This window comes from Oncorhynchus mykiss, chromosome 3 (genome assembly GCF_057628025.1).
Source record: "Oncorhynchus mykiss isolate SJ-2025 chromosome 3, ASM5762802v1, whole genome shotgun sequence".
Taxonomy (NCBI): Eukaryota; Metazoa; Chordata; class Actinopteri; order Salmoniformes; family Salmonidae; genus Oncorhynchus; species Oncorhynchus mykiss.
The window spans coordinates 55,666,181-55,689,482 of record NC_143024.1 but is presented as its reverse complement, the minus strand read 5'-3'; the positions used below and the strand labels follow the sequence as shown (position 1 = coordinate 55,689,482).

The 23,302-nt window shown below is 41.0% G+C and overlaps 1 protein-coding gene across 2 annotated transcripts in view; it reads right to left on the bottom strand.

Annotated features, from left to right (window-relative positions):
* Positions 1-15,367, bottom strand: part of LOC110504116 (histone deacetylase 4) — a 254,688-nt gene extending 239,321 nt beyond the window's left edge. For both annotated transcript variants that reach the window (XM_090229569.1, XM_090229570.1), the window contains exon 1: positions 15,137-15,367. The gene's annotated coding sequence lies outside the window, so the exon portion shown is untranslated. The remainder of the gene's footprint in view (positions 1-15,136) is intronic.
* Between the last annotated feature and the right edge of the window lie 7,935 nt (positions 15,368-23,302).

Genomic DNA, 23,302 nt, shown 5'->3' with positions numbered 1-23,302 from the left:
GTTGTTGGGTCACACTGTTACGCCCTGACCTTAGAGCCTTTTTATTTCTCCTTTTGGTTAGGTCAGGGTGTGATTAGGGTGGGCATTCTATGTTTTCTATTTCTTTGTTTTTGGCCGAGTGTGGTTCCCAATCAGAGCTGTCTATCGTTGTCTCTGATTGAGAATCATACTTAGGCAGCCTTTTTCCCACCTGTGTTTTGTGGGTAGTTATTTTCTGTTTAGTATCTGTTAACTGACAGAACTGTTCGCTTTTGTTTTGTTACTTTGTTCGAGTGTTTCTTTGATAAATAAAATCATGAACACTTTCCACGCTGCGCTTTGGTCCAGCCGTTACAGAACTACCCACCAAAAAAGGACCAAGCAGCGTGATCAGGAGGAATGGACGTGGGAGGACATTCGGAATGGTAAAGGATCCTGGACGTGGGAGGAGATCCTGGCTGGGAGGGATCGCCTCCCATGCCAGCAGACGGAGGCAGCAAGTAAGGAGTAACTATACAAGGGGTCACGGCTAGCACGGAAGCCCGAGAGGCAGCTCCCAAATGTTTTTTTGGGGGAGGCACACGGGGAGATTGGTGGAGTCAGGGTTTAGACCTGATTTAACTCCCCGTGCTTACCGTGTGGAGCTTGAGACCGGTCGGGCACTGTGTTATGCGGTAATGCGCACAATGTCTCTAGTGCGCAGTCACAGCCCGGTGCGCTATATTCCAGCTCCCCGCATTGGCTGGGCTAGAGTGGTCATCCAGACAGGACGGATGGTGCCGGCTCAGCACTCCTGGCTTCCAGTGTGGCTCTGCGCGCTGTGTCTCCGGTGCGTCTGCACAGCCCAGTGCATCCTGTGCTAGCGCCCCGCATTTCCCGGGCGAAAGTAACCATCCAACCAGGACAGGTTGTGCCAGCTCTACGCTTGTGACCTCTAGTTCGCCTCCACAGCCCAGTGTATCCGGGGCCTGCTCCACGCACCAGGCTTCCAGTGCATCTCCCCAGTCCGGTGAGACCTGTTCCAATTCCACGTACCAGGCCTCAAGTATGTCTCCTCAGCCTGGTAAGCCCTGTGGCAGCTCCACGCACCAGGCTTTCAGTATGTCTCCTCAGTCCGGTTAGACCTGTTCCGGCTCCATGTAAGAAGCCTCCGGTGATGATCCATGGCACGAAGCCTCCAGTGATGATCCATGGCACGAAGCCTCCAGTGATGATCCATGGCACGAAGCCTCCAGTGATGATACGGCACGAAGCCTCCAGTGATGATACGGCACGAAGCCTCCAGTGATGATCCATGGCACGAAGCCTCCAGTGATGATCCATGGCACGAAGCCTCCAGTGATGATCCATGGCACGAAGCCTCCAGTGATGATACGGCACGAAGCCTCCAGTGATGATCCATGGCACGAAGCCTCCAGTGATGATCCATGGCACGAAGCCTCCAGTGATGATCCATGGCACGAAGCCTCCAGTGATGATACGGCACGAAGCCTCCAGTGATGATACATGGCACGAAGTCTCCAGTGATGATCCGTGGCATGAAGCCTCCAGTGTCGATCCGTGGTCCGGAGCCTGCAGCGACGGTCCCCGGTCCAGAGCCTGCAGCGACGGTCCCCGGTCCGGAGCCTGCAGCGACGGTCCCCGTTCCGGAGGCTGCAGCGACCCGCACCGGAGCCGCCGCCGTGAATGGATGCCCACCCGGACCCTCCCCTTTAGTGTCAGGTCTTGTGGCTGGGGGGGGGGGGGGGGGGTACTGTCACGCCCTGACCTTAGAGCCTTTTTATTTCTCATTTTGGTTAGGTCAGGGTGGGCATTCTATGTTTTCTATTTCTTTGTTTTTTGTGGTTCCCAATCAGAGGCAGCTGTAACGGTTTTCTTGTGGTGAAGGAGAGGCGGACTAAAATGCAGCGTGGTTTCTATTCATGGTTCTTTAATGAAGAAAACTATACATGAATAGACTAACAAAACAATAAACGTGCGAAAATCTAAACAGCCCTATCTGGTGCAAACACAGAGACAGGAACAATCACCCACAAACACACAGTGAAACCCAGGCTACCTAAGTATGTTTCTCAATCAGAGACAACTAATGACACCTGCCTCTGATTGAGAACCATACTAGGCCGAAACATAGAAATACCCAAATCATAGAAAAACAAACAGACTGCCCACCCCAACTCACGCCCTGACCATACTAAATAATGACAAAACAAAGGAAATAAAGGTCAGAACGTGACAGCAGCAGTCTATCATTGTCTCTGATTGGGATTCATATTTAGGCAGCCTTTTTCCCACCTGTGTTTTGTGGGTAGTTATTTTCTGTTTAGTATCTGTTACCTGACAGAACTATTCGCTTTCATTTTGTTACTTTGTTCGAGTGTTTCTTTGATAAATAAAATCATGAACACTTTCCACGCTGCGCTTTGGTCCACTCATTCCGACGAGAGCCGTTACACACGCACACACCATTCCAACACTGAAACCCTGCTTTTTACATACTTAATTACAATTTTTTGGAAGGAAAACTATTTCACTCATATTGTAATTAATTCTAGGTCATATTTCATATCACTCTGGAAACACTGAACACTTACTTTAAGCCCATGCTTACACCAATCCAACTCTTTGAAATCAATGAGGGAGAGTGAACAAGTGCACACTTGGCTTAGAAGGGTAGAGTTTTGGATTGCAGCCCTGGAACATCTGCCATTCCGTTTCCTCAAGCAATTTTCTGAGACAAAAGGCTTTGGTACGGTGTGCACAACTCCATTTAATACCACTCAGGAGGAACGGGTCACGTTGAGCATTTGTGAATAGACTAGGCCTCTTGACAAACAAGGTCATTATTGCACAGTAAAAAGCCAATTTGTTCTTAATGACTAACCTGGCTAAAGCAGGTTAAACAAAATGTGACACTCCAGTGTGTCATGGCGGATCATATCCAAAGACATTAATGATTGAGTAACTAATAATGATCAATGCAAGCCTCTCTAAACATTTCCTTCTTAATGCTTCCAGTTGTATGTCTGTTTGACTGACATTGGATAAGACAGACTGAACATGAACAATATACCGGTCTGAAAATGTCTCATGTCACTTGACAGAAATATGGCTTTTGCAGCACAGGGGTTCATTTCCCCAGCGCTCCAAGTGGCACCAAAAGTAATCATGTCTGCATAAAAATAACATGTGCTGGAGATTGCGAGCGGTAAACAACAATTAGGGGTGTGCGGCACGCCAAATGAATCATTGAAATGCACTTCTGGTGTTCGACAGCTGCTGCCTGCCTCTTGGGCCTAATTGACTATGAATAATTCACTCAGGGACCACGATTAACGGTAGTCTACATGCCTGCACGTGTTTATCGAAAAAATGATGCTATAGCAGATTGACACGTTACTGTGTTGTCGTTGTTGAAGTTTTTCCTCCATCTATTGACAAATGACACAACGGCCACTGCAGATCCAGAGACGCTGACTGACAAAGGCAGGCTATGTGACTGCTCCTGAATGGTTTTGTTAAGGCAAGGGTTGGGTTGAGGTGTTGTAAAGGATCTCGGTGAGGGTTTAGTGCCCCTTGCAAAAATAATTGGGATTTCGCTATCATAAGTCAGGTCTAAACAGGCTCATTTAAAATTGAGAGCACCAGTGCGTGCACCTACAAAAACAAAACAAACTTTGCCCAAATAATTGTTGTTATGATTAGGCTGCTTGTTTCTAGCCCAAACAGTTAAAAATGTATAACCTGGGAGGCTCTGAGGTACCGGAACATACAAGAAAAAATGTGAACAATTCAGCAGAGCAGCAGACAAATCACAGGTAGGCTACAATGTTGTTGCTGAAATGTACAGCACTTTCTAAGGTGCTGATTCATTCAAAGCATTTTAGACACCACATACTGAAAACCTTTACAAATATTAGAATGTATGCATAGAGCACAAGCCTGGGGGGAAAAAATAATAACACAGCCTACCATATTATGCACAGCAGTACAATGTAAACATGTAAACAAGCCCATAGATTGAAGATGTCTTTGATACACAATTGCTTTACAGCAAAATTAAACAAACTTTAGTAATAGCATTTGAGTGTGGACTGTATTATTATGCATACTATATGGGAAGGGCATAGCCAGAAATTCGCTGGTGGTTGGACCTACAGAAATGTGGATGGCCCAACGCAGGTGTGGGGGGGTTGGTGGTGAGGAGTAGTTTAAAAATATATAATAATGTATTTGATTTTGCTCAATCTGATTGAGTGTGCCTGGCTCCCCAGTGGATGGGCCTGTGTCTGTGTCATCACAGACCTACGCCCCTGCTGTATGGACTGTTTGGCTTATGCTAGGCTCTAAACTTTCTATCCATGAGGATGGTAGAGAACACTATAGCGATGATGTTGGTTCATTGATTGTAATTAGAGTAGTTGATTTTGAATAGTAATAGTTCCTGTTTTCTATTGTGAACACATTACCTTACGGAATATCTCACCACCACCACCATATAAGCCAGCAGTGAGGTAGGCTAACCACCACAGCAACGGCCACTCAATGCGCAAGCCATAAGCCTGGGAACAGTCAGGCTAAAATCAACACTGACTATCATGCTCAGGCAACAAAAAAAAAGGTTTTCAAAGTATCTTTTTGGGGAGGCAGAGGAATCATGGAGTCAACCTGATTTAACTTTTATCAATTTATACTTTAAAAAAAATATGAATTGCAAACAATTATTATTTTTGTTCATGCCATGAGAAGAATCGGATCCTGCATGGTAAATAGATTCCGGAATGCCAAGGTATAGATTCCGGAATGCCAAGGTAGCTGCCACTCACATTAAGCCACTTACATCACAGATAAAAAAAAAGAAAAGATAACAGTACATCATAACATTATTATACCACTACATATCTACAATACAAAATGTATAATATACAACAGTATTACACTGTATGTGTGTATAGAGTGCATGTCCTTGCGTGTGTGTGTGTGTCTGTTCCTGTGAGTGCGTGTGTGTGTGTCTCTTCACAGTCCCCACTGTTCCATAAAGTGTAAGTCGACAAGAACAAAACATGAGCACAAATGATTTCTAGTCAAACAGATGGAAAGGGGGTCTTAGAAAATATCTGGCAGAAAAAGACAAAAGAAAAGACTATTAAAAATACATCAAAACACAATAATGTTTAAGTAAAGGCCCCTGCCAACTAATATCAACATTTATATTTAGTTGTGCCGAAATATTTGCCTTATGTAAATGTAAGAAATATTGCCTATTGTCTTATCATTCTGTTACCAAAAACACACATATATTTAAGATATTTTCTAATTTCTCTCCCTCATGAGGGAGGATAAGGAAAATTCACAGAAGTAACAAGTAAAGTTTAATCTGGTCTTTAAAAAAAAATCATCCATAGACTGCACTCAAATAACGAATGGAGGTTATGTGCAGATACTTTTTTTTAAATATGCCAGTTAGGCTACATAATTTGTAAAGTGGATTAATGTGCTTAATTTTAAAGAATTGAGCAAAAAATATAGCAGCACGAGAAAGCTGGGATCCGCTTTTATTAAATAGTGTCAATGACTAGGCTTATTGTGCAATGACGATTGTGCAATGACTAAGCTTATAAGAACACGTTTCACTAGGCTTTGTCGGCCAGCGTCTTGGGCCTTTAGGCTACGTTTGGAGTTATTTGGCAACGTCAGTTGTGATGCAAACCTTAGAAAAACATTCAGCTTAACCCATATGCCTATATGATGACTATGATTTGAAAAAGTTGCAGAAAAAAAATGCATGCGCTGTGCATCATCACCAAATTCTCTAAAACAATGGAGGCGGCTTATGGTAGAGAAATGAACATTCAATTATCTGGCAACAGCTCTCGTGGACATTCTTGCAGTCAGCACGCCAATTGCAAGCTCCCTCAAAACTTGAGACATCTGTGACATTCTGGTGTCTGACAAAACCGTACATGTTAAGAGTGGCCTTTTATTGTCCCCAGCACTTGTGTAATGATCATGCCATTTAATCAACTTCTTGATATGCCACAACTGTCAGATGGATGGATATTATTAGCAATTGAGAAATTCTCACGAAGAGGGATGTAAACAGATTTGTGCACAAAATTTGAGCGAAATAAGCCTTTTGTGCGTACGGAAAATGTCTGAGGTTTAATTTCAGTTTATGAAACATAGGACCAACTCTTTACATGTTTATATTTTTCATTTATATGATCTCTCCCGCTCTCTGCTCTGATAGATGTGAGCCTGCAACTCTCTTCTCTCCAGCTTTGCACTTCACATTTATTTCCTTAAAAAAATCATAGCCGCGCAGGGTGTTCTGGAGGAGCTGCAACACCCCTGATAAAATGAAATACATTTGCCAAAGTTATATAATTATTGCTGTCTGTTCAGAAAGAAATGAAATAATTCAGAATAGCCTACCACACCATGAGAAGGCCTATAATATAGCTGCAGAGGATCAATAGCTTCTTTTAAAAGAGTGCCTAGCTGTGGGTTGTGTGTAGCCTAATAACCTCTTAGAGCTACCCCCCTACTTTTTTCAATTTCCGCCTGAAGACATACCCAAATCTAACTGCCTGTAGCTCAGGACCTGAAGCAAGGAGAATGTACATATTCTTGGGACCATTTGAAAGAAAACACTCTGAAGTTTGTGTAAATGTGAATTGAATGTAGGATAATATAACACAATAGATCTGGTTTAGATAATACCATGAAAACAACCAAACATTTTTTTTTTTATTGTTGTATCATCTTTAAAAGGAACAAGATAAAACAAACATTCAGATAGGATGATGGGGACAATTTCAGTGACAAACATAAGAGGGCAACAGTACTTGTGCAAAGTTTCAGAATGATAACTTCCAAAATGAGTGTGCTACATGACATTTATCATGAAGTCACCCAGGTGTCCCACACAAGTAGCCCAAATGTACCCAAGTGGCCAAATTGGTGAAGTTATACATTTTGAATGGAATAACTATGTACAAAATACCAAAATGGTATTCTAACACACCCCTCCCAAAAATGGAGAAAAAACATGAAAAAAATATATACAGTGCCTTGCGAAAGTATTCGGCCCCCTTGAACTTTGCGACCTTTTGCCACATTTCAGGCTTCAAACATAAAGATATAAAACTGTATTTTTTTGTGAAGAATCAACAACAAGTGGGACACAATCATGAAGTGGAACGACATTTATTGGATATTTCAAACTTTTTTAACAAATCAAAAACTGAAAAATTGGGCATGCAAAATTATTCAGCCCCCTTAAGTTAATACTTTGTAGCGCCACCTTTTGCTGCGATTACAGCTGTAAGTCGCTTGGGGTATGTCTCTATCAGTTTTGCACATCGAGAGACTGAAATTTTTTCCCATTCCTCCTTGCAAAACAGCTCGAGCTCAGTGAGGTTGGATGGAGAGCATTTGTGAACAGCAGTTTTCAGTTCTTTCCACAGATTCTCGATTGGATTCAGGTCTGGACTTTGACTTGGCCATTCTAACACCTGGATATGTTTATTTTTGAACCATTCCATTGTAGATTTTGCTTTATGTTTTGGATCATTGTCTTGTTGGAAGACAAATCTCCGTCCCAGTCTCAGGTCTTTTGCAGACTCCATCAGGTTTTCTTCCAGAATGGTCCTGTATTTGGCTCCATCCATCTTCCCATCAATTTTAACCATCTTCCCTGTCCCTGCTGAAGAAAAGCAGGCCCAAACCATGATGCTGCCACCACCATGTTTGACAGTGGTGATGGTGTGTTCAGGGTGATGAGCTGTGTTGCTTTTACGCCAAACATAACGTCTTGCAAGTTCAATTTTGGTTTCATCTGACCAGAGCACCTTCTTCCACATGTTTGGTGTGTCTCCCAGGTGGCTTGTGGCAAACTTTAAACGACACTTTTTATGGATATCTTTAAGAAATGGCTTTCTTCTTGCCACTCTTCCATAAAGGCCAGATTTGTGCAATATACGACTGATTGTTGTCCTATGGACAGAGTCTCCCACCTCAGCTGTAGATCTCTGCAGTTCATCCAGAGTGATCATGGGCCTCTTGGCTGCATCTCTGATCAGTCTTCTCCTTGTATGAGCTGAAAGTTTAGAGGGACGGCCAGGTCTTGGTAGATTTGCAGTGGTCTGATACTCCTTCCATTTCAATATTATCGCTTGCACAGTGCTCCTTGGGATGTTTAAAGCTTGGGAAATCTTTTTGTATCCAAATCCGGCTTTAAACTTCTTCACAACAGTATCTCGGACCTGCCTGGTGTGTTACTTGTTCTTCATGATGCTCTCTGCGCTTTTAACGGACCTCTGAGACTATCACAGTGCAGGTGCATTTATACGGAGACTTGATTACACACAGGTGGATTGTATTTATCATCATTAGTCATTTAGGTCAACATTGGATCATTCAGAGATCCTCACTGAACTTCTGGAGAGAGTTTGCTGCACTTTCAGTAAAGGGGCTGAATAATTTTGCACGCCCAATTTTTCAGTTTTTGATTTGTTAAAAAAGTTTGAAATATCCAATAAATGTCGTTCCACTTCATGATTGTGTCCCACTTGTTTGCTGCACTGAAAGTAAAGGGGCTGAATAATTTTGCACGCCCAATTTTTCAGTTTTTGATTTGTTAAAAAAGTTTGAAATATCCAATAAATGTCGTTCCACTTCATGATTGTGTCCCACTTGTTGTTGATTCTTCACAAAAAAATACAGTTTTATATCTTTATGCTTGAAGCCTGAAATGTGGCAAAAGGTCGCAAAGTTCAAGGGGGGCGAATACTTTCGCAAGGCACTGTATGAACAAAAATACTGGAGATGTTTTACTCTTATTATGGTGGTTATTTGACAAAATTACAATCATGTCTTGAATTGGTCTTGGTCTTGACTCGGACTCGATTTGCTCCGGTCTTGCTTCAGGTGGTCTCAAACTGAGCACTGCAAAGTAGCGATCATGGAGCAACATGTTGATCTACGGACTGATTTCTGATAACAGTCCATCTTAATTTTGGGGCAGCATAACTACAACGTCAGGGTAATTTAAACAACCTAAGCAAGCTGTTTATGTCAGTAGAGCTGGCTAATAGTCAGTATGGTAGCTAGCTACAACAAGTTGGTTAAGCAGCTGGTCAGGCACTGACGAACGACATGGTTGCACATATTTTTGCAGTTTTTCTAATTATTAAGTCACTGGCACAATGTGTGTAGCTAATAATTTAGCTGGGTACTTTGCCTATTTCATACAAAGTCATAAGAGAGCAGAGCAATGTCATGAATTAGGAACAGTAAACACTGTTTCCACACAACCTTTTTATGTGAGTAAAGTACATGTCGAATAAAGAAATTCATGACAGGACTGATGGAAAAATGTGTTGGTAAACTTCCTAATGTCGACAAAACAAAATATGCTACACAAGGTGGGATCTTTTTGTGTCTGTAAAATGAATTATGCGAGAAATGGCGGTGGAAGCGATTTTCTGTGCAAATATTGATATGATAACCATAATATCGAAGTAAATTGGAGTCACGCGATGACATTGTGTGGTCCTCCTACTACTATTCGGGAAAGCATGCAGTTTTTGGCTACAGATGAAATAAGTTATGATAAACGTTATAGGGTGGTGAAAATGCACAGTGATGAACTTGATGCTAATTTCCAATTAATATCAAGGGTCTTATTCTGGTGACATGATGATCGAAGCTTGGTTGCCGTTTGACAAATAAAAATAATCTAGCTCTTTTGTCCATAATAATCTCATCATGTAGGCTATACCCGCACTGTATCTGCGAGCACGAGCTGTTGGCTAGAGCAAACATGACAAGACCAGAGTGGACATATTCTCTATATAACGCAAAAAAAATTGTGACAAAACCATCAGTAGAGCTGTTAAATTGCTTTCCATCCTATTTTCTTGTATTTTTTATTTGGTACATAGGAATTTAACCGAATGTATGTTTTGCAAATCCGTAACACATCATACAAAGCAGGGGGAACAAAGTTTCAGACAAAACAACTTACATTAACTAACAACATTGAACAAAACTAAAATGTTCAGGAGATAATTCCAGGACCTCGGAGCTGAGTAACTAAAACTATTTCTACCTTGACCTGTTCTAATTCTTGGTACTGTTAAAAGCAAATGAGAATGGGACTGTAATTTATATTTATTTACCGACCTGATTAAAGAAAAGAACAGAGATAGTGGTATTTTACACAGTATGGCCTTATAAATCAGTGTATACCAGTGTTTACGCCTACGCAAGGTCAATGACGACCAGCCAACGGCACTGTAGAGATCACAATTAAACGTTTTTCAGTTAGACGTTTTTAATTGGTAATGAACCTGAGGGCCACGTCACTAAAATCTAAATCCCCCAGTAGTGTACATCGTACCAGCTCCTTATGCCGGTAATAAAATCCTATTCTCAGCTTGAGCTTCCTTATCAAGTTCTCCACGCTTGTCATCAACCCACACACCCAAATATTTGTACACACCAATGTAGTAATGACATGATTAGTAACATGGCTAGCATTTGAAAATACCATGCATTTTGTTTTACCCAAATTCAGAACCAGCTTCAAATCATACAGATTATGTTGTATGGTGTTAAATGCTCTTTGGGCATTTTCAAAAGCTAAAGATAAACTACCTTCACTTAAATAAAGAACAGTATCATCTAGATAAAAATGAACATCCGCTGTTTCAATACAAAATTAACAACGGTGGGCACAAAATAGAACCTTGTGGAACACCTGAGCACAACTCTGTGGACTCAGATTTACAACCATCCGCCATTACACATTGGTTTATAAATTACCTATCAAATTGTACACAATCTAGAGCATGACCAGTAATTCCACAACAGTTTAACCTTTGCAAAACCACAGCATGGTCCACGGTGTCAAATGCCTTTGACAAATCAATAAAGGCAGACACACAATGTAACTTCTTGTCAAGAGCACAGTGGATGTAATTTAAAACCTTCAATGTTTCCAGACCTAAAACCTGATTGCATTCCATGTAATTTGTTGTTTTCTTGGAGGTAGGCCTTCAGCTGCCTACCAACTAAGGACTTCAGTACCTTTTACAGTACAGACAATTTTGATTTGGGTTGATAGTTGTCAAGTAGCGAAGGATCTCCACCTTTCAGGAAAGTCAGTACAAAAGCAGATTTCCATAACTTGGGGATTTCCTTAACGTCAAGCGTGAGGTTAAAAATGCATGTTAAAGGGGAGCAATGATGTCTGCAGCTAGGTGTAGGAGGCGGGGGTCTAGATCTTCAGGGCCTGGGGATTTTTTTCTATCAATTTCTTTCAGGGCTTTAAACACTTCTGAAACAGAGAAGGATGAGAAGGAGAACTTGGCGAAGAAGTGCATAGGAGAGTCAGGTAAATTCACTGGGGGCTCATTTATACCTTTGACCTTTTCAAATAAACTGCCTGCATCTATAAAAATCTGATTTAAGGCTTTCAGAATGGAGGTTCTCTCAGTTACAATCTGGTTCTACCAACAATTGTTTGGAAAGCCTTGTATCTTTCCAAACCTTTCAAGCATTGAATTGTTACCATTGTCAAACTTAGCTGAGGCGGTTCTCTGTAGTGGGAGCATTGACACCCCGTGTTGGGCCACGGCCACAAAAAGCCTGTCTATTTTCAGCCATACAAAAAGCAGGAAGTGAACACTTTCCCTGCCATCTGCCGAGCCTTCTACATGACAGCCCTGTCAAACTTGCCCTCTCTCTCGCTCTAGCTCCATTTCACCATCACTCTATGTTCTCTCTCTCTGCCCCCCTTCTTTTCTCTTCCCTCCACAACAACTCTATTAACATGTTCTCTTCTCTTCCCTTCTCGAACTCACATTACCACTCGCCCCATCGTTCTCCTTCCTTTTCTTCATATCGCCAGTCTTTGCAGCACTCGAACAAGCAGCAGAATGAAGGAGAACGAGGCAAACTAGAGTTTACTCTGCCCTGCTGATACGCGTAGGCGTCATGTCACCTTGTCTCCGGGCCATTAATAGACCATTAGCATTCATTAGAGTGACAACATCAACAAACGACCGTTCTAATTGACAACTCTGCCTAATTGCCCATTCTTGGGGACTTTTTTTAAAGCGTCTGGAACAGGCCAAACGAACAACAGCCGGGTCGGAGTTCAAAGCAGCTCAATGGGATGCAAAACTGTCTGATAATAGGGCTAAGGGGGCAATGGGTACAAGAGGATGAAGCCAGGACAATTCTCAGAGCCCCTGGGAAAACTCTATAGGCTACTTGAGTCACGTTCAGTTGGGACATGTTTTTGTTCTGGCCGGGTGTTACTATGGAAAATACACATCAGATGGTACAATAATTTTCTATACTTATTTTTACATCTCTCGTAAAACATACCATACAATACAGCACATGCTTTGAGCAATCCCAACATAATACAATCAAACTACCCCCGTATCAAATGCTGTCAATGGATGCATCCTTAAACTGATGAAACTTACTACTCCATTCAGTCCCACTCCCGAGATTGAGTCGTCACTAGTAATGTGCAGTTCGCAAACGATTTTTGATTTTTTTACTGACTCGTTCATTTTAGTAATTTATTTGGCCTGATTTTAATATACACTGCTCTGGCTCAATAAGCGCCATATGGTGAACGACATGTGAAAGAGAGGCTCGTAGAATCATGACTCTTCAGAGTTCAGTTCAACATTCACCATTAGGGGATCATGCATGCTATGGGCATTACTGACTCAAATGAATGAAATTTATCGAAAGATCAGTTATTTTGACTGAACGAGTCCAAAATATCAGCGTCAGTAAAAAGAGTCGAAAATCCCATCACTAGTCGTCATTAAAGATCGGTCCACTGTCAGTGCCAAATTCTTGGAAGGCTGCTCTTTCTTACGATTGATGAACGCCAGTCCTTGGGAACTGGAACATAGAAGGAATATCTATATGCTAGGAGCAAGAGCTTACTTAGATTAGAGTTAGTGTGTTTACAACTCAACTTGAGGCCTCTGGTCCCCCTCTGACCTTCTCATCCAATGATTTTGAGAAGGATGAGAGGAGAGAGGATGCGAGGAATCAAGGCAATGCTATTGTAACTCTTCCTCCGACTCCATTTTAGCTAACCCTTATTCTCTGATTTCACCTCCTCACTTCACAAACGCACTGAAACACAGACATAGGCCTACAAAAGTACCAACACATAACCCCAATGACTCAAGTTCAACACATGCTTAAACAAACTCTGGCATGCTCTAACAAGTGAGCAAATCACTAACATAACGTGATAAAGAAGGAACAGAGCCTATTCCACTTGTGTAGGCTAATGGCAACTGCTCAATACCATTTGCATGCCATTGCAATGCAAATAGCCTGAAAAAAACAAGTATTGGAATGAGATCAAGTTAATACAATGTTGTTACAGGTTTAAGAGCAACTTAAAAGGGCAATTTAAAAGTTCAAACAACAAAGCTGTCACCCTGATACTTTTTTGGGTAAACAGCCGAGGGATGTGGCTGGAGAAATGTAATCACTCGTAGACAAGGCTTTGGATGCAAGGACTGACCATCCATAGTATCAACATTGTACTTTTAACCATCTTGGCGTTTATACAGTGTTTGTTTACAATTACACTGTTTACAAACAATGTAGTAAAACAAGCTCATATTTTGTATTCTTCAAGAATAAGTGGGTAGATATCATTACTTTATACCTCCAAAAATGTATGTTAGCAACTGCTGATTGGCCCTTTAAAGTGCAACTGGATGTATTAACCCTTTATTACTCATCTGTAGAACCCTGTCTAGTGTAAATGTCCCAAATCACACTCAAAATAATATTTGGAAATTTGAGGTTCCATTTAATAAAAAAACTAAGACCTGACACCCATTAGTGCCATGACAGAAAACATTAGCTCTAAATACAACTAAGGATTCGGACGTGAAATGATGTGTAAATGTCAGAATCCTTAATTGCATTTGGAGCTAATTAAATGTTATCTACATGACTGCATGTTATGGAGTAGCCTACCACAAAGCACTTTTGAAACAAATACGACATCCATGCCACGGAAAACTCAAGCAATTACTGAAGTAAACATGTCACTGCCTAGCCTAAATAGATGTGAACAGCAGGATGTGTTAAATGCAATGGTTTATATAAACCCTGGTTTGCTGATGCTACTATGTATTGGCCAATGAGAGGCTTTGATGCCACCGCTCACCATATTGGCACTCCTCAGAAAACCAGTCCTCCATAGGAATTAATGGAATTCTACAATATTTAATGTAAATGTATCAATAACAAAGTTACATGTACTTAAGTATTGTTTTGTTGTAGTGGGAACAATAACATTAGTACTTTCTAAATAGTTTACTTTAAGGGCTTTTTTATATTTATTTGTATGTTTAGCTCACACAAAATATTTACAAGTATGCATTAAGGTGTCTGTAATATAATAAACGTGGCAAAAACAAATGTAGACATTTATAAATGCATTTAAAATAAAATGGTGGAAGAGTGCCATAATGGAGGCGCGGTGGCTTCAAAACAGCGAACCCTGTTAGTCATCTAGTATAGATATATAAATCATTGGTTAAATGTCACCTTTGGAAACGTGGGAAATCCGATATAATTAGCAACCCAGCGTTGAAAAATGTTTGTCTTTCGGATATGAACCGTAAAATAAACGAATTCACACAAACGTCAAGTGCAATAATCTCAATTTACAACATGCATAATCAGCAACTGTCACCAAAGTATCTTATTTCATCTAGTTACAAGGTAGCTCGAACGACAACAGTATTCGTAGATTCCTATGGGACTAACGTTATGCTGTATCCGATTTGACTATTGGACCACTGGGACTCGCCTGTATTGCTACAATATATCGCCCAAATACATTATGACAGTTCGACATGATCTCACTTTCAAATCTCACATCCACCCACTTTCAAAATATAGTTATTTACTAGGCGATACTTTAAATTGAAAAAGAAAGTCCAAACCATATACAGATAAAGAGCCCGCGATAACAACTTCGCCTCCGTCTGAATAGTTGCAATTCTATCAAGTCAAGCAAACACGGTTTAAAATGTCTCATCTCGCTTGTATTAGCTTGTCATATCTGCGTTCAAAGAAAAGCTACCTGAACAAACACCCTCATGAATGTGGTGATTTCTATCCAGTCTCCGTACGCAGCAGCAGCTCCACTCTATCCAAAGTGTAAAGTTTAGGACCCGTTGGAGAAAGCACCAGTGCGAGAATCATTCACAGATTTCGCCATACTTGATTTTCAGCAGATAAATCACGTGTTGCGCGCTCCTGAATTTTTAGATGGCGGGGTCACATCATTTTGTTGGGCTGCTTGTTTGAAACTGGAGTTAACTTCACGTTTCCAGAGAACGCTCATGGTATTTTTAAATTACCTTCTAAACTGAGGGGAGTCCCCTTTCACAATATGTAACATGGCAATTGTAGTAAAACGGACACATTTCATTAATTAATTGCTTTGTTTACAAGAATATTGATTTGATAAAGACTTTCAGGGTCTGCTCCTACTTGAGAAGCCAACCATCATGAAGTCATGGCATATTTATCAACAACGTGCATGGGTAACACTTCCATTAAGGTGGCCTACATAAAAATAATTTCCAAAGGGGTATACTGTATAAGTATACTGACCAAAAATCCTAATGCTACATGCAACAATTTCATTGACTTTACTGAGTTGCAGTTCATATGAGGAAATCAGTCAATATAAATAACTTCATTGGGCCCTATTCTATGGATTTCACATGACTGGGAATACTGTTGGTCAAAGATACCTTTAAAAAAAAATGGGCCTCACGATGGGCTTTAGGATCTCTTTACGGTATTTTTGTGCATTCAAATTGCCATTGATAAAATGCAATTGTGTTCGTTGTCTGTAGCTTATGCCTGCCCATACCATAACCCCACCACCACCATGGGGCACTCTGTTCATAATGTTGACATCAGCAAACTGCTCGCCCACACGAACCCATGCGTGTGGTCTGCGATTGTCAGGTCGGTTGAACGTACTGCCATATTTCCTAAAATGACGGAGGTGGCTTAAGCTAGAGAAATTAACATTAAATTCTCTGGTAACAGCTCTTGTGGACATTCCTGCAGTCAACATGCCAATTGAACGCTCCCTCAAAACTTGAGACAACTGTGCATTTTAGAGTGGCCTTTTATTGTACCGAGCACAAGGTACACCTGTGTAATGATCATGCTGTTTAATAAGATTCTTGATATGGCACACCTGTCAGGTGTATGGATTATCTCGGCAAAGGAAAAATGCTCACTACCAGGGATGTAAAGAAATTTGTGCACAAAGTGAGAGAAATACGCTTTTTGTACATATGGAAAATGTCAGGAATATTTTATTTAAGCTCATGAAACATGGGACCAACACTTTATATGTTGCGATTGTATTTTTGTTCAGTGTATGCTGTTTAAAATATGTCATGAACAGTTATAATACATTGGTTGAAATTGTGCGCTTGTCATTTGGCTGCTTGCCAAATACTGATCTTAATTATGGCTGCACTGGCAATAATGACAGTAATAATCAATAACGGTGCAGTCAAACATAATAATGACAAAGTGGCTAGTAACAGTTTAAACAAATGAACCTATTCCTCTTCCTTGTTGGGGTCATTGATGTCCGCCATTATCTGATGACTCGCTTCACCACTCAGAAAATGATGGAATGGCGTGGATTAACAAAAAGCACAAATTTAAAGCAGCTTTAGAATGTTCTTAATGCATGTCATAATCTCATAGAAAGCCAATGTATTTTCATGTGGTCCATGCTCACATAAACACACGCGCACACACACACACACACATTATGCCTGTTCTCTGCCTGTCTATTATTTTTCCTATTTTCCAATTGATCTCTTTCACCCACTCTTCTTTTCTCTATCTCCTCTTTGCTTTCAAAGATGGGACGACTGCCAAGAATGATACAGAACCTAAACAGTAGTTCTATAAATAATGACAGGTTTGATCAACATCCAATTATGTACATATTTACTCATATAAAATAATTATAGATTTCTGCTTCATATGTTTGCAAATTAACCGCATCTGCATGATTATACATTAATATGATTTTTGCCTAATGCCGCAGAAGTATTTGAATAAAGGAAGGGGAATACCTAGTCAGTTGCACAACTGAATGCATTAAAGCGAAATGTGTCTTCCACATTTAACCCAAACCCTCCGAATCTGAGAGGATGCCTTAATCGATGTCCACGTCATCGGCGCCCGGGGAGCGGTTGTTGTTGAGGGTTAACTGCCTTGCTCAAGGGCAAAACAGACGATTTTTCCACCTTGGGGATTTGAACGAGCAACCTTTCAGTTACTGGCCCAATACTCTTAACCGCTACGCTACCTGTCGCCATAACATTATCGGAAGGACTAACACTACAGCGTCCGATGGGAGCTGTAATCAACAGAGCCTACAGCATCATTATTTGAATCACAATGTGGAAAAGGCAGGTGGAGCCATAGCCTTTTCCACTCACACTGGACCTCAGTTATCAAGTGTGAGCAGCATACATTTGTGGCAATATTTAGAAAAACATTTTTATAGCTCTGATTAGTTTTTAACTCAAGTTATCACTTTGAAAACTATTGTATAACAAATCTTGTCACTGGTGCAGCAGGTTGTTTTCCCATCACATGGCAATGTTTGAGTGTTTGAGCCATACTTCCCGAACATTTCCTCTTTATAATGATTATACCATTCTCTTATCACTATCTCTCGAGCTACAAAGAAACAAAAAATGCAAATATATATAATAAGGAAACACTATGTAAGCCACACTATAAAAGTTTCATCCACTCATAAGATAATGGGCTCTATTTTCGGCTGGCGCTAAGGAGGCAGGTGTCAGGATGGTGTATGGTAGGCGAAGTCAAGTGCAAGAGAGCAGATACAATGAACAGGCGCACTTTTATTATAGTTCCAAAAACGAGCGCACTACATGAAACAAACGCGCTCAAAAAACGGAACATAAAAGTAGCGCACGTAAACTAACACTACCTAACATGAAAACAATTACACACAAAACATGATGGGAAACAGGGGGTTAAATACAAGTAGATTATTTGGGGAAATGTAAACCAGGTGTGTATGGAAACAAGACAAGACAAATGGATATACGAAAAATGGAGCGGCGATGGCTAGAAAGCTGGTGACGTCGATCGCCGAACGTCGCCCGAACAAGGAGAGGGGCTGACGGGACATTTTAAGACCCGCAAAAAGCAGGTCTTACAGATAACACAGATGATTTTGGAATGGATTTTCAGTGTGGAAGCGCAGCGTATCAAGTCATGACTATCAAGTCATGACGCACAGCGCCCATGGAAGGGGAGATTTTCCTTTTGTGCCGGTGAATCTCATATTTAGAAATATAAAAAACAAATCGGTTTCTCCTCATTTAGATTCATTTGATTAAAAACCAAGCATAGTCTACCCTCCCCTTAATCAACTTTGATTTAGTCTTTTTATCCAGGCCATTAGCCAAAATAAGCCTCTGAATAAAGGGGTTTTAAATGGTATTTTGGAGGTTTTTGCCCTCATGCCTTTTCATTATTTACATACCTGTATTTCACTTGTTCAAGTAGGCTACCCATCCCCATTTTCAAAGAACGCCTCATCAGTTCTACTAAGCTAACATATGGAACTGTTTTAAGGTGGCCATAACAAGAATAAGTTAGCTATTTGATTTGGAATTTTAGGACCCTTTTATGTATCAAAAAAGTATATATATTTTTAAAGTAATTTGGACTTATTGCTATTTGCCCATAGAAATGCATTAAATAACAGATTCATAAATAGAAAAACAGATAGTCAAAAAAACTATAAGAAGAGATCAGGGTATTATATTTATTTTTGGAGACACATTTAACCCCTTTTTATGCACTAAACTACTTCCATATACAAAGTATACAAAACATTTAGAACACCTGCTCTTTCCATGACATAGACTGACCAGGTGCATCCAGATGAAAGCTATGATCACTTATTGATGTCACTTGTTAAATCCACTTCAATCAGTGTAGATGAAGGGTAGGAGACAGGTTAAAGAAGGATTTTTAAGCCTTGAGACAATTGAGACATGGATTGTGTATGATTTAAGTGCCTTTGAACAGGGTATGGAGGTACGTGCCAGGCACACCAGTTTGTGTCAATAACTGTAACGCTGCTGGGCTTTTCACGTTCAACAGTTTCCCATGTGTAACAAGAATGGTCCATCACCCAAAGGTCATCAAGCCAACTTGACACAACTGTGGAAAGCATTGGAGTCAACATGGGCCAGCATCCCTGTGGAACACTTTCGACACCTTGTAGAGTACATACCCCAACGAATTAAGGCTGTTCTGAGGGGAAAAGGGGGTACAACTCAATATTAGGAAAGTGTTCCTAATGTTTGGTATAGTCTGCATACTTCCATTCATTTCTTAAACCGGTACCAGTGTCAGCCTAGTGGTTAGAGCATTGGGACAGTAACTGAAAGGTTGCTGGTTCGACTCCCCGAGGGGGCAAAATCTGCCATTCTGCCGTTGAGGAAGGCAGCTAACCACAACTTCTCCCTTGACACCAAAGATATGGAAGTTGATTGAGGCAGCCTCCTGCACCGCTCTGATTCAGAGGGGTTGGGTTAAATTGGTGGGAGACACATTTCTGTCCTAGAGCAAAACAACTGACATGTACATAAGTGTCTCCATTTTCCATAGTGGGGTTAAATTAGTGTGTAGCCCAAACTGCTTGGTGGTACTGATGTTGGATGAGTCCTGTTTGTGGGGGGGAGCCAAATGGAGAACTCCATTGTTTTTGTTTGAGTCTCATCTTTCCATAGTAGTTTGTTAGCCAAACCGTTCAGACACAGGCATTTTCAGACCTGCGCACATTTTGCGTATCAACTACGCAATTCTCTGTCCATGTATGCAGGTACGAGATCTGAGTTAAAAGTACGCAGAGAAGAATAGGGCCTCTTTTTTTAAAACATTTTAATTAAAAATAAATCCACTGAGTAAATCTATCCTGATTCTCGAGCTGCAACACACAGACATGTACGGAGTTTGTGTCAATGGACATGGAGATTAATACATCATTATTCGATGTAGCTACCCCGAAACTGCCCCTTCACCTGTTTGTTGTGATGCTGAGTTTGCCAACTGTCAGCTGTATGTAAACACATGGACAAATCCGTTTTCGACTCCTTGTGTTATGGAAAAGTAAACACTAATTGTTTCAAGCTAACGTTAGTGAACATAAGATGGACATTCAGTGGGCTCTAAAGTGCCAGCAGTTCACTTGCGTTTGCTAGTGAAAGAAATGAAATGCAAATATGAAAAATAACTGGTCGCCGTGTGCGAGCGTGATTTACATTTCATTCTCCATCCCATTAGTTGTATTTTCCACGTAACATTATGAGGATCACGCAACCTGATAGACTAACTGTAATTATGATCCACGTCACAAAAAGCATAACAAAAGTATAATCAAAAATAAATATTAACATCTTGGCATTAAATGGAGTCAGGAGTTTAGAAGACTGTGTGATGAAGAATGAATAAGTGTCCGGTATTAGCTGTAGAGGCAATGCTTCTATAGACTCACAAACAGGGCGAGCTGGAGCGTGCGAGGGAAAGAAAACCCCAATTCGGCATGTGCTATGCGCATGAGTTGAATCTCCAATTTGCCACGTGTTTCTGGTATTATAAAAAGTTGGACAGGTTTGGCAGGTCTGCATTTTTCATGAGAACAAAACAGGATGTCTCATGGTCTGACAAACACTCTGCCACCTTTCACCACATATGCGGAAGGCCGACATCGGCAGATGCGGTTGATTGAGATGCAGCCCATGCAAAACAGACGGATTTTGATGGAGATTCTATTATTATGCTAATTCGATTTTCACTGGGGCGCGGACATCAACTCGAGATTACTCAATGTGAGGGGGAGCTCTGAGCTAGCCTGCAACGTCACTTCCTGGAGTAGCTCAAACTGTGCATGTTATTGTCGCGTTCAAAACAACTGGGAACCTGGAAAAATATGCGGCTTATCATGACGTCGGTGATATTCAGGTTGGAAAGTCGGAGTCTTAGAAAGAGGCACAAGTTCCCGAGTTGGAATTCCGATTTGAGTGACCATTCAAATAGATTTTTCCCAGTCCGAGATCGTTTTTTTCAGACTTCCCAGTTGTTTTGAACCCGGCATATGTCTCCAAGAGACGCCAACTTAATTTGGCTTCAATGCACTTCAATTTGTTTTTTACAGAGGACTGAATGGTGTCACGTGATCATTGGCTTCAGATGTATTCAACTCTTAAATTAACCTACGAGGTCCGGAGCCTGCTGGTTTTCTGTTCTAACTGATAATTAATTGCACCCACCCAATGTCCCAGGTCTAAAGTAAGTGCAGCTCTGACTCTAGGGCGAGAGCGTCCTGGAGAGCAACCGCCATGTATGACTAGGACCAATATGATTTGCAGCGTTTAAGCTTCTGGCTAATTCTGACCCTGTAGGATAACATTTTATTTTTGGAGGGCCTAGTATCATGGAGGGCCTAGTGTCTGCTGGTTTTGGGGTTTTCCTTTCAATCAAGACCTAGACAACCAGGTGAGGGTAGTTCCTTACTAATTAGTGACCTTAATTCATCAAACAAGTACAAGGGAGAAGCAAAAACACACAGACACTAGCACCTCCATGGATTGAGTTTGACACGGACTCCAGCCACCCAAGCCATAGACTGTTCAATCTGCTATTATCCGACCAGCAGGCTCCGAGACAGCTTCTACCCCCAAGCCATAAGACTGCGAAAATGCCACACTGCTAAATAGTTAATTGATGGTACCTGAACTATCTGCACTGATTCTATCTTGCACTGGCCCTACGCACACTCACTAGACATTATATATACACCACATACACACTCACTCCCACACACTACACTGTCACTCCCACACAAATCCCTCACACATTCAACCACTACATATATACAAACACACACACACAATACACACACACACTTTTACACTCATAATTTCCTGCTGCAACTCTGTAATTTAATTTACTCTTATTATTATCTAAAACAGATGCCTAGTCACTTTACTCTGCCTTCATGTACATAAAATTTAATTTGGAAGTTTACATACACTGAGGTTGGAGTCATTAAAACAAATTTTTCAACCACTCCACAAATTTCTTGTAAACAAACTATAGTTTCGGCAAGTCGGTTAGGACATCTACTTTGTGAATGACACAAGTAATTTTTCAAACAAATATTTACAGACAGATTATTTAACTTATAATTCACTGTATCACAATTCCAGTGGGTCAGAAGTTGACATACACTGAGTTGACTGTGCCTTTAAACAGCTTGGAAAAGTCCCAAAAATTATGTCACGGCTTTAGAAGCTTCTGATAGGCTAATTGACATCATTTTAGTCAAATGGGGGTGTACCTGTGGATGTATTTCAAGGCCTACCTTCAAACTCAGTGACTCTTTGCTTCACATCATGGGAAAATAAAAAGAAATCAGCCAAGACCTAAGAAAAATAATTGTAGACCTCCACAAGTCTGGTTCATCCTTGGGAGCTATTTCCAAATGCCTGGAGGTACCACATTCTTCTGTACAAACAATAGTATGCAAGTATAAACGCCATGGAACCACACAGCCGTCATACCGCTCAGGAAGGAGACGAGTTCTGTCTCCTAGAGATGAACGTACTTTGGTGCGAAAAGTGTGAATAAATCCCAGAACAACAGCAAAGGACCTTGTGAAGATGCTGGAGGAAACAGGTAGAAAAGTATCTATATCCACAGTAAAACAAGTCCTATATCGACATAACCTGAAAGGCTACTCAGCAATGAAAAAGCCACTGCTCCAAAACCGCCATAAAAAACGCCAGACTGCGGATTGCAACTGCACATGGGGACAAAGATCGTAATTTTGGAGAAATGTCCTCTAGTCTGATGAAACAAAAATAGAACTGTTTAGCCATAATGACCATCGTTATGTTTGGAGGGGAAAGGGGGAGGCTTGCAAGCCGAAGAACACCATCCCAAAGCATGGTGGTGACAGCATCATGTTGTGGGGTGCTTTGCTGCAGGGGAGACTTGTGCACTTCACAAAATAGATGGCTTCATGAGGCAGGAAAATTATGTGGATATATTGAAGCAACATATCAAGACATCAGTCAGGAAGTTAAAGCTTGGTCGCAAATAGGTCTTCCAAATGAACAATGACCCCAAGCATACTTCCAAAGTTGTG